Below are 10,420 nucleotides of genomic sequence, written 5' to 3'. Positions count from 1 at the left end.
ATAAATAATACTACATTAAAATTAAGAACTTCCAATTATCAAAAGACTCTATTGAGAGTGAAAAGGCAAGCAAACAGTAGAAGCTACTTGCTGTGTGTGCAGTGTGCATACACCCATATACGAATATATGATGCCAAAAATGTGCCGATACATACATTTCAAGAGATGGATCTTGTTAGTGGTAAAATCAGTCATACCCCAGAGTCAACAACTTGCAGGTAAAATGGATGTGTATAAGATATCCAGTTTCACTTGACCAGCAACAGCACCTTCAATTCAATTTTGAAAAGTAATACATAGACAGCATTTCTTAACATGTGTATACATATACATTTTTTTGGACCCTCTGTATAATATCTCCAACAAAAGAGTCTTACCTAGAAAATATAAAGAACTTAATTTGCATTAAAAATCAGAAAAAAAGGCTCGGCGCCTGTGGCTCAAGTGGCTAAGGCACCAGCCACATACACCTAAGGCGGCAGGTTCGAATCCAGCCCGGGCCTGCCAAATAACAATGACGGCTGCAACCAAAAAACCAAAAACTAGCCAGGCATTGTGGTGGGCACCTATGGTCCCAGCTACTTGGGAGGCTGAGGCAGGAGACTCGCTTGAGCCCAGGAGTTGGAGGTTGCTATGAGCTGTGATGCCACAGCACTCTACCCAGGGGGACAGCTTGAGGCTCTGCCTCAACAGGTAATTCACAAAAGAGGATATCCAAATAATCAATCAATATATGAAGAGGCGCTCGACTTCAATACTCATCATGGAACTACTAATTAAAACTATAAGTGCAGGGCATGATGGCTTATGCCTGTAATCTCTGAAGTGGGAGGATTACCTGAGCTCAGGAGTTCGAGACCAGCCTGAGCAAAAGCGAGACCCTATGTCTACTAAAAATAGAAAAAAAACTAGCCAGATGTTATGGTGGGTGCCTATAAATCCGAGCTACTTGGGAGGCTGAGTCAAAAGGATGGCATGAACCCAGGAATTTGAGTTGCTGTGAGCCATGATAACAGCACTCTACCCAGGGTGACAGAGTGAGACTCTGTCTCAAAAAAAAAAAACCACCAAAACTATAATAAGATATGCTCATCAAAATAGCTAAAATGAAAGAGAGATAATATCAAGTGCTGATAAAGTTGTTAAGCATCTTGAATTCTCTTACACTGTTGGTGAGAGTATAAACTGGTACAACCACTTGGGAAAGTGGGTTGAACATAGGTGAACTTCTATAGATGAACATTATTTATGTCTTTAGACCCAGCTATTTCATTCCTTAGCATGTACATGTTCACCTAAAACATACCCACAAATGTTTATACAGCTTTATTTATAGTGGCCCAAGCTGAAAACAATCTGATGTTCATTAAAAGCAATATGGATGACTAAATTGTAGTATAGACTAGTTATATATATACAATATTCTATATGCTAATAAGAATGAAGTAAATAAAATTCAATATATCTCACAAGCAATGTTAAAAGAAATAAGCCAGAGATTAAAAAAACATATTCTGCATGATTCTAATTTTATAGAGTTCAAAAACAGGAACGATTAATCTATGAAGTTTGATACCAGGGTAGGAGCTGCTTTCAGAGGCGGAAGAGGGTTCTAGAGTTTGGGTTCTGTCTCATGACTTTGGTTTATCCACTTGGTGAAAATTCTCAGAATTGCATTTGCATCTTTTATGACTTATGTACTTTTCTGTATGTATTTTATACTTCACAAAAAATTCAATAAAGAGGGGAATTAGGCTCAGCGCCTGTGGCTCAAGCGGCTAAGGCGCCAGCCACATACACCTAAGGTGGCGGGTTCGAATCCCCAGCCCGGGCCCGCCAAACAACAATGATGGCTGCAACCAAAAAAAAAAAAAAAATGGCCAGGTGTTATGGCGGGCACCTGTGGTCCCAGCTACTTGGGAGGCTGAGGCAGGAGACTCGCTTGAGCCCAGGAGTTGGAGGTTGCTGTGAGCATGATGCCATGGCACTCTACCCAGTGGGATAGCTTGAGGCTCCATCTCAAAAAAAAAAAAAAAAAGAGGGGAATTAACATCTTCTAATAAATATACAAGGCACCTTGGGACTTGGCAGGACGTCTACCTAGGTCTGTCCAGAATAGGCCCAGAAGTAGCATGGTGAGCTAAGGGGTAAGAATCTACCCTAATTCATGTTTAAGTGTTTGTAGTACAATCAAAGACATTATTATGTCATTGTTCAGTCAGAGGTTTCTACTGGAACTCTGAGACCTAACAGCTAAACTGTATGCAATTTTCTGAGTTCCATACTCCTCTGGAGACCTTCTCTCAAAGAATTCTTTCTGGAGCAGAGGAAGTTAAAGTAATCATCCTGGAGTTCATCTTGAGGTGCCAATAATTGAAGCCCTTAAAAATGATGGTTACTTACTTTTTTTTACATTCAGGGATAAAGCTGCTTAAAAATCAAAAAGGTTAGCAGATTCAAGTGTTCTGTGGGTCTCCTCAATTATATGCCTCTGCATATCACAAGGCCTCTCCTCTCCTTTCTGAAAGGGAAGTCATTTCACCTAACTCTAGAGTAAGAGTCTTGTCTTGTGTTGTTCCTTGAACAAATATGTAATCTGGGAGCCAGACATGCACATTTTCTCGGGCACTTTGGAGGTACCTGGCCATAAGCTAATACATGTATATGTCATCCCACCAGAACTCAGAATTAGGAGTACCTGAAATGGGCTCGAAATTCATTAAGCAGCTATTCTCTGCTGGCTGCTGGATCCTGAGGGCTAACAAGCATGGAGATGAGAACACATCAATTCCCCTTAAGATTGCCATGCAGGAGAAGTAAAAGGGTGAATGGTTCAATTGTTACATGAAAAAAAAAAATGATCACCACCATCTTTGCCTATGCTAGACTCTTATATTTATGAGGGAATTCCAAAAGGCTGTCCCATGCATCTAGTCAACTTTATGTCCAGATAAAATACCTCCAGGCTCTCAGGAAGCTTTGCTTTAGTGGCACACAGACAAATGAACAAGGGTTAGATAGCATGATAAGTGCTATAACAGCAGACAGAGCATCGGGTTTTGTGAGAAATCTTGGAGGTTGAGCTGCTAAGCCAAACTAGAGAGGTTAAGAAAGTCTGGGAAGCAGCTGGCTGGCAAGTATACTAGAGTTCTAACCCCATTGTTCTATACCAGTGTATGTTGCCTGCCCTCCCTGGATCTGAAGCAGGGATTTCTTTCAGGAGGCTCCTAGCCAATCACATGATAGCAAATTAGACCACGAAATAGTGGACATTCTCCTGGATCTATTGTGTGTGTGTGTGTGTGCCTTTGTGCAAAACTTTATTAAAAGTCTTTACAGAACAACATCTAGATTCCAGATACAGCTGCCAAGGGGACTCTAATACCCTATTATGCTGTGGGGACTGGCTGGGGCATAGCAGGTGGTTCTGGCTTCCCACCCGTCTGTTCTGAGATGGGGCTGGTAGACAGTATGTCATCTTTGCGCTCCTTGATGCTGATGTGATCAGGTAGGGGGCCAGTCTTACCAGCAGAGTCCCAGGATAGCATGATCTTCACCTTGATGCCCAGCACACCCTGTCTGAGCAGCACGCAGCACATAGCAGTGTCAACATAGTAGTTAACGGTGTCCCAACTGTGGATCATCAGGCCGTCCACAAACTTCATGGACTTGGCCCTCTGTCCTCAGCATTTCCCAGACATCATGACCTCACTGCCCTTGGCTCCACTCTCCAGAACCACCACAGCACACCAGCAGGCTCTCTGCACTGCAAGCCCTCCAAGGAGTTTGTAACGTAGAGATTCTGCCTGAGAATCACACAGACCTCTTGTGGCCACCTTTTCAGTGTAAAGTTCTACACCACCCTCCACGAAGCCAAACCTTTTCTGAAGTACAGCAGTCAGTTCCTGACTGTGCCAGCACTTCTCAGCAAGAACATTCTGTGTTCTGATGGCTAAGATAATGATTTCTGTCCTGGTTGGTGTAACTCAAGCCTCAAATCTGGAGTAGCCATCTTCAGCCAGCTGCTGAGTAAGATACTCAATCAGTTCAGATTTGAAGATGCCAGGGGTAACAAACCTCTTCTTGGAGATCTGAATGACCATCTTGCCACCACATGTGGCCGAAAGGAAAGGTCCCAGATCTTATGAGATCACAGTGTGCCCAGTTTTCAGAAGTTGACCAGGGTCTTGTAATACTGCCTCCTAGAAGCCTAAGTCCAAGTCCATGAACTGATACAACAATGCCTGGTTAAAGTAGATGAAAGAACAGTTATTTTGTAAGCAAGGCAGCCACTATTTGACTAATTATTCCGTAGGTCAAGCTACTTCTCATACTCCTGTTTATATACCTAACCACAGAGGTATGGACCTGAGCACCCCACATCTGCCCCCCAGCATTGGGTTAGGAGCTCTCTAAGGCCCACTGCTATATCCATTAACATATCATGGAGGCCCTGATCCATGACATTTGCATCTACCAAAGACTAGGCTCTGAAAGCTGATAATCCTTCATATTCTTCAGAATACTGAAGAACTTAATTCCCATTGCTATCTGGGCAATTACAGTATTTAATGGGTGGGAACCAGGGGTTGGGAAAATGGCCAAAGAGTGAAACTGAATACTTGCTGCCAACTTTTACAATACTTCAAATATATGGCATCCTTCCACAACCACCTTCCCACAAAGTCCAAAGGGCAGCCGGTACTCAGCCTGGACAACCAGCATAGAGTTGGGGAAAAGAGCACCACAGTACAAAGCTCGTGCCGCACACCAGCCCTGAGGGTGAGGACTTTGAATAACGAAGGACAGTCACAGAGACGGCACCCTATGTATTTACAACAAGCTCCAATAAACCAAACCACTAGAACAGATAACCATCTGGTCTTTTCTGTTTGTTAACTTTCTCTGGCTTTAGTCCCAGATGTGACAATGGACTTAGATTCTTGTGTTACATTTGCTTTTGGTAATTTGCACTGGGCTACCCTAGAAACAAATCCTAGGAAAACACCCAAAGCTATTTGGACTTGGTGTGTGGCACCCTGCCTACTCTAACCTGATCTATATAACTCCTTTCTCATTCTCTGTTTTATCTTCAGGACACTAACAGCAGCAGCTCTCAGAGACCACACTCTCCTGTATGACTCAGGAGTAGAGGATCATTCGCATCCCATTCCATATTCAAGGATCAGGTGGATTCTGGCTTTGGGAAATCCAACACAAAGGAGGAAAACTACTAGAATGGATTTAGTAATAAATTTTCTAACATAATGATAATGTTTATTAATGATGAGGTTAATGCTAGCATAATGATAATGTTTATTAATTGTGAGTGAAACTATCTAACCTTATATAATAAAAGCATTTTCTCTTTATCAGGTTTCTTTAATGTTAGCCAGAGTCTTTTAATCATATAGGTGAAAGAAAATCTATATCACTACAATTTTCATCAAGCAGTAGTCTTCTTCAGCCTGAGCCAGAGCAGGACCTCGTCTCTAAAAATAGCTGAGCATTGTGGTGAGAGCCCATAGTTCCAGCTACTCAGGAGGCTGAGGCTAGAGAATCGCTTGTGCCAAAGAGTTAGAGGTTACTGTGAGCTATGACACCTCAGCACTCTACTGAGGCCCACAAAGAGATAAAAAAAAAAAAGAAGAAAAAAAAAGAGAGAAGTCGTCTTTTTCACAGAGATATGTCTATGATAATTGATTTGAATGCAGTCAAGGCAGTTAGCTTGGGAAACTCTGAAGACTGCTGCTCACACATACCCTAACCCCAACCTTAGTTCATTATAAGAATTTGACAAAAGAATGTAGCTAGAGCACAATAATCCGATAGGGCAGCCTTACATCTGCAAGAGAATGCCATCCACAGCAAAATTAACACCAAGGTTCTAGTGTTCAATTTTTTTTTTTATCTTTTTTAAAAATTTTTTTTTTTTTGCAGTTTTTGGCCGGGGCTGGGTTTTGAACTCATCACCTCTCATACATAGGGCTGGCATCGCCCAAGGTGTTCAAATTTTCATGATTGTTTGCATTGCTGTCTATTAAACCGGTAGCAAAAGAAAGCCTGGACTTGGCTTATAATCAACCATCTAAGAGAATTAATTTAAAATTAACTACTAGTGGAAACTTTCCAGACAAAAAGCTATCCTACATCAATTATAAGTTGAATGAAAATATTTCAGTATTCAGAAATTATTTCTTTAAATTCATCTGAAATCTTCTATCTCTAACTCTCTGCCCTTCCACTCTTATCCCAGCCAGGGTCTAAGGTTAGGAGATTATAAGAAAGTTCTTTAGCTCTATGCAGGGAAAGGAAGGGTGAGGGCAGAGATGAAATCTGCCTTTCACAGAAACTGCTTTTCACTCCATTATTTGTTGCTGCCTCTTCAGGCTTTTTTAGGTGCTGGTGGTGAAGTAAGTATCTGACTGAGAAGGCCTCAGTCATTCACTAATTTCAGAATAGTCAATCTTTTCAGCTCCACAAATGAACTGCAAATTACAAGAGTCTCTCAGATCAGAAGCAGGACCCCTGTGCAGGATCCCAGAGGGAATGAGGGCTCTGGAATAAGAGAAAGACACATTCCTTAGCAAGCTGGGACAAGGACAGGTGTGTGGCAGACAATCTCCAGGGAAGATGTCTCCAGCTGCTGGCCTTCATCACCCAAGGGTGTAACCAGCTTAGGAAACTAATTAGGAAAAGTACCACTCAGAGCAGCAAGAACCTGATGAGAAAGAGGGTCAGATGCCAGGATGGGTGGGAGACACCCATTTAGGGAACATTTACTGATGTCTTGACCAAGCAAGGAAAATACTAACTGGTACAAACATACAGGAATAGTGTCAGGAAAGTTTAGGGCTAAAAATGGGCTGAGTTTTGTAAAGTACATTTGTCCAGTCTATCCCAGTTGAACAATTTCACTTGCCCATTTGAAAATTCAATAATTTGAATTTTCTAACTTCACAGTGATTGGAGGCTTTTTAAAGGCTACAAGTGCAAAATTTTAACATTTGTGTGTAGTCCTACTCATAGGAGAATGGGTGTGTTGACCTTCAAGATCCCCTCCAGCCTTGTGTCACCATGCTGAGTGTGGGACAGGGAGCAGTGGGTTTGAAATCAGAGGCCCAGTTGTTAACTGATTATTATTCTTGAATGAGCTGTTTAATACTTCTAAGTCTCAGTTCTGACACTTGAAAATGGGGGTGAAAATACCAGTTTTATTTATCTCACAGGCTATTACGAAGATTGCATTAAATACTTACACATTTTGATAAAACAAACTGTTTTATCAAATGTTTATATGAACATAGGTTATCTTAAAAAATCATCTGTAGAAGATTATGAAAGATGATGAAAAGAATTAGAGAACATGGGAACTGCAATCACCTTATTGAGGTGTTTTCTAATTTCTGTGCCTAGAATATCTTTCCTTATCAGAGTTGTACATTGTGGAAGGCAAAAATTAAGTCTTAGGTTGGGTGCCTGTGCTCAGTGGTTAGGGTGCCAGCCACATGCTCCAAGGTTGGTGGGTTCCAACCCTGCCAGGGCCTGCTAAACAAACAAACAAACAAAAAAAAAATAGCTGAGCATTGTGGCAGGAGCCTATAGTCCCAGCTACTAGAGAGGCTGAGGCAAGAGAATCACTTTAGCCCAAGAGTTGGAGGTTGCTGTGAGCTATGACACCATGGCAGTCTACCGAGGGCGACAAAGTGAGACTCTGTCTCAATTAAAAAAAAAAAAAAAGACTCAAGTCTTAGAGGACAACGTTGTTCCTCCCATAGCACCAACTGTAGTCCTCTACTGGTAGTCTATGCCAACAATTATTTGTCTAATTGTATGATCTGGCTTCAGCTTCCAAATACCTGGTTGTGTACTGATTAGCCAGGAGGGTGAACGTGAGTAAGTTGGGCAGAAGAAAAAGAGGAGCCTGCCTTCCTAACAGGGAAAAGCAGTGGTTGGCCCTGTGGTCCTCAGTGTGCCTTCACTGTGTCTTTTCTGTTCTGAACACAGAGCTCCTGGGTACTCTAAACCGTCAAGAGCTCTGCAGGCTTCTCGGGGGAGCAGCTTTGTGTGGCTAAACGGAGGCCATACGTTCTTTTTACACTTTTTGGTGGGTAGGTTCGCTGACAAAGTCATTGTCCCGCTCTTCCTGCCCTCTGCAGATCTAGTTATGCTGGTTAGGTTCCTGAAGTACAAATTAGCATAATCCGATTAGATGAGCTGCTGAAGGGCAGTCTTTGGTCTGAAAAGGAGAGAAAAGAAAAGTGTCTCACAAAGAGGGGAGGCTGGAGGGTAGGGAGGGGGCGACAATTGCCTCTGTGCTGCTGGCCTGAAAGCTTGCACCTGCACAAGCCCTCTTGTAAATAAGGACTCTTAGATGGTATTAAGCAGGGGACTGAGGAGTCGGGGAGCTCGGGGAGGTACACATGGGGAAGAGAAAGGCAGGACAGGGCTCTGCATCCCATTAATTGATTTATCTGGATTGGAAAAGCGGGAGTTGCTGACAGAAGAGAATGTCCATTTGATCCTACTCAGCACTGAGAGTGGGTCAGCCCCATAATCTGGTCTATCGAGATAAAGTTTTAGAATCTCTGCAGGAGACTGATAAGGGGTTTACTTTAGGTAACAAAGTCCATTGGATGTTGATTTCAGTACTTTTTGAATTGGACTTCTGTACCGTTCTTTTATTTCTGGAAAAGAAAAAGCTAAGCAGTGGTAGTTGTGTCAGGCCAATGGGTAACATGTACTTAAAACCACACAAGAAAAACCCAACAATCCTCTTGTTATAATAGATACATGAAGCTGGGGAAGCTTCGGACTGAGTGTTCCTGGTTCTGCTATAGACAGTTTATGGGTATGATTGAAGTTTTTGTTATTTTGAAAAATAAGAAAGGGGCTCTAATTGTTGTATGGAGTAAATGTTGAGTTTTGAGGGAGTGATTTCTTTTATCGTCCTTAGTGGAAGAAAGAACTTCCCCCCCACCTCCAAAATATGAAGGAGTCCTGAGATGCAGAAGCCTCTGAACTTCCTGGGAGCTGAGCGCCCTGGGCTCCAGTTTCTGTGATTCTCAGGGAACATCTAGCTAACCATGCCTAATGTCTGCCTGCCACCTGATTTACATCTAAGGCCAGGAGCAGAAGAAAAGATGCAACTTCCAGGTAGAGGAGACCCATTTCTGTTGTGATATCTTTCTAAGTATCATTCAACATAAATGCTGAGCAGATGTGCCCAACATTTCTTTTGGATAATTTTTCCTTTACCAGAGAATGCTGGGTAGAAAATGCAAATCACCAACCAAATTACTCTACAGTTCTCTCCTTTTTTATCTTTATTTTAATCATTGCCTACCTGCAGTGAGCATTTCTTTCACAGGAAGAAACTTGATCTCAAGTTTGTCTTTATAGACTTTTGTAAGCCACAATTTCCTCAAATTATAAGCTGGAGCCAATACATTACTCTGGGTAGAGTGCTATGGCATCACAGCTCACAGCAACTTCAAACTCCTGGGTTTAAGCTCTCTTCCTGCTTTAGCCTCCCAAGTAGCTATGATTACAGGTGCCTGCCACAAAACCCAGCTAGTTTTTCTATTTTTAGTAGAGACCAGGTCTCACTCATGCTCAGGCTGGTCTCAAACTCCTGAGCTTAGGCAATCCACTGGCTTCTGCTCCCAAAATGCCAGGATTACAGGCTCGAGTCACCGTACCCAGCTGTGTTCAAGGTTATCCAATGCAGCAGCTTTAGTATCAGCAAAAGACTTGAAAAAATGTGAATGGATGTCCCAAAGTAAGTGACCAACTGTAATATATCCACACGATACAATACATTCAGATGTTTGAAAAGCAGATAAAGTCCTCTATGATTTGGGAAGATCTCAAGGTTATAGTGTCAAGAGAAAAAATCAAGCAAGTGTAAGAAAAAGAAGAAAATGGGAATATATAGTTATACACATGCTCCTCGATCTGGAGTTATATCCCGATGAACCCATAGTAAATTGAAAATATTATAAGTCAAATATGTATTTATGCACCTAACCTACTGAACATCATAGCTCTTAGTTGAGACTGCCTTCCATGTGCTCGGAACACGTAACAGTAGCCAGCAATTGGGCAAAATCAACTAACATAAAGCCTACTTTACAATATAGTGTTGACTGTCCCATGTAGTTCATTGAATACTGACTGAACATGAAAAACAGAAGGGCTCTATGGGTGCATAAAACTGTCTGTATTTGCATAAATAACCACTGAAACACAAAGTCTAAAAAGGAGTGGGAGAGATAGCATTGATGGGTACAGGGTAGAAAAATGACTTTTCAATATATGTACTTGAGGCTCGGCGCCTGTGGCTCAAGCGGCTAAGGCGCCAGTCACATACACCTAAGGTGGCGGGTTCGAATCCCCAGCCCGGGCCCGCCAAACAACA

The 10,420-nt window shown here is 42.2% G+C and overlaps 1 pseudogene; it reads right to left on the bottom strand.

Annotated features, from left to right (window-relative positions):
* Positions 1-3,389: 3,389 nt before the first annotated feature.
* On the bottom strand, positions 3,390-4,103 carry LOC100966425 (annotated as a pseudogene).
* Positions 4,104-10,420: the final 6,317 nt, after the last annotated feature.

Source organism: Otolemur garnettii, unplaced genomic scaffold (genome assembly GCF_000181295.1).
Source record: "Otolemur garnettii isolate 467f Iridium unplaced genomic scaffold, OtoGar3 scaffold00014, whole genome shotgun sequence".
Lineage (NCBI taxonomy): Eukaryota > Metazoa > Chordata > Mammalia > Primates > Galagidae > Otolemur > Otolemur garnettii.
The sequence above is the reverse complement of the archived record's forward strand: the minus strand, read 5'-3'. Positions and strand labels throughout refer to the sequence as shown.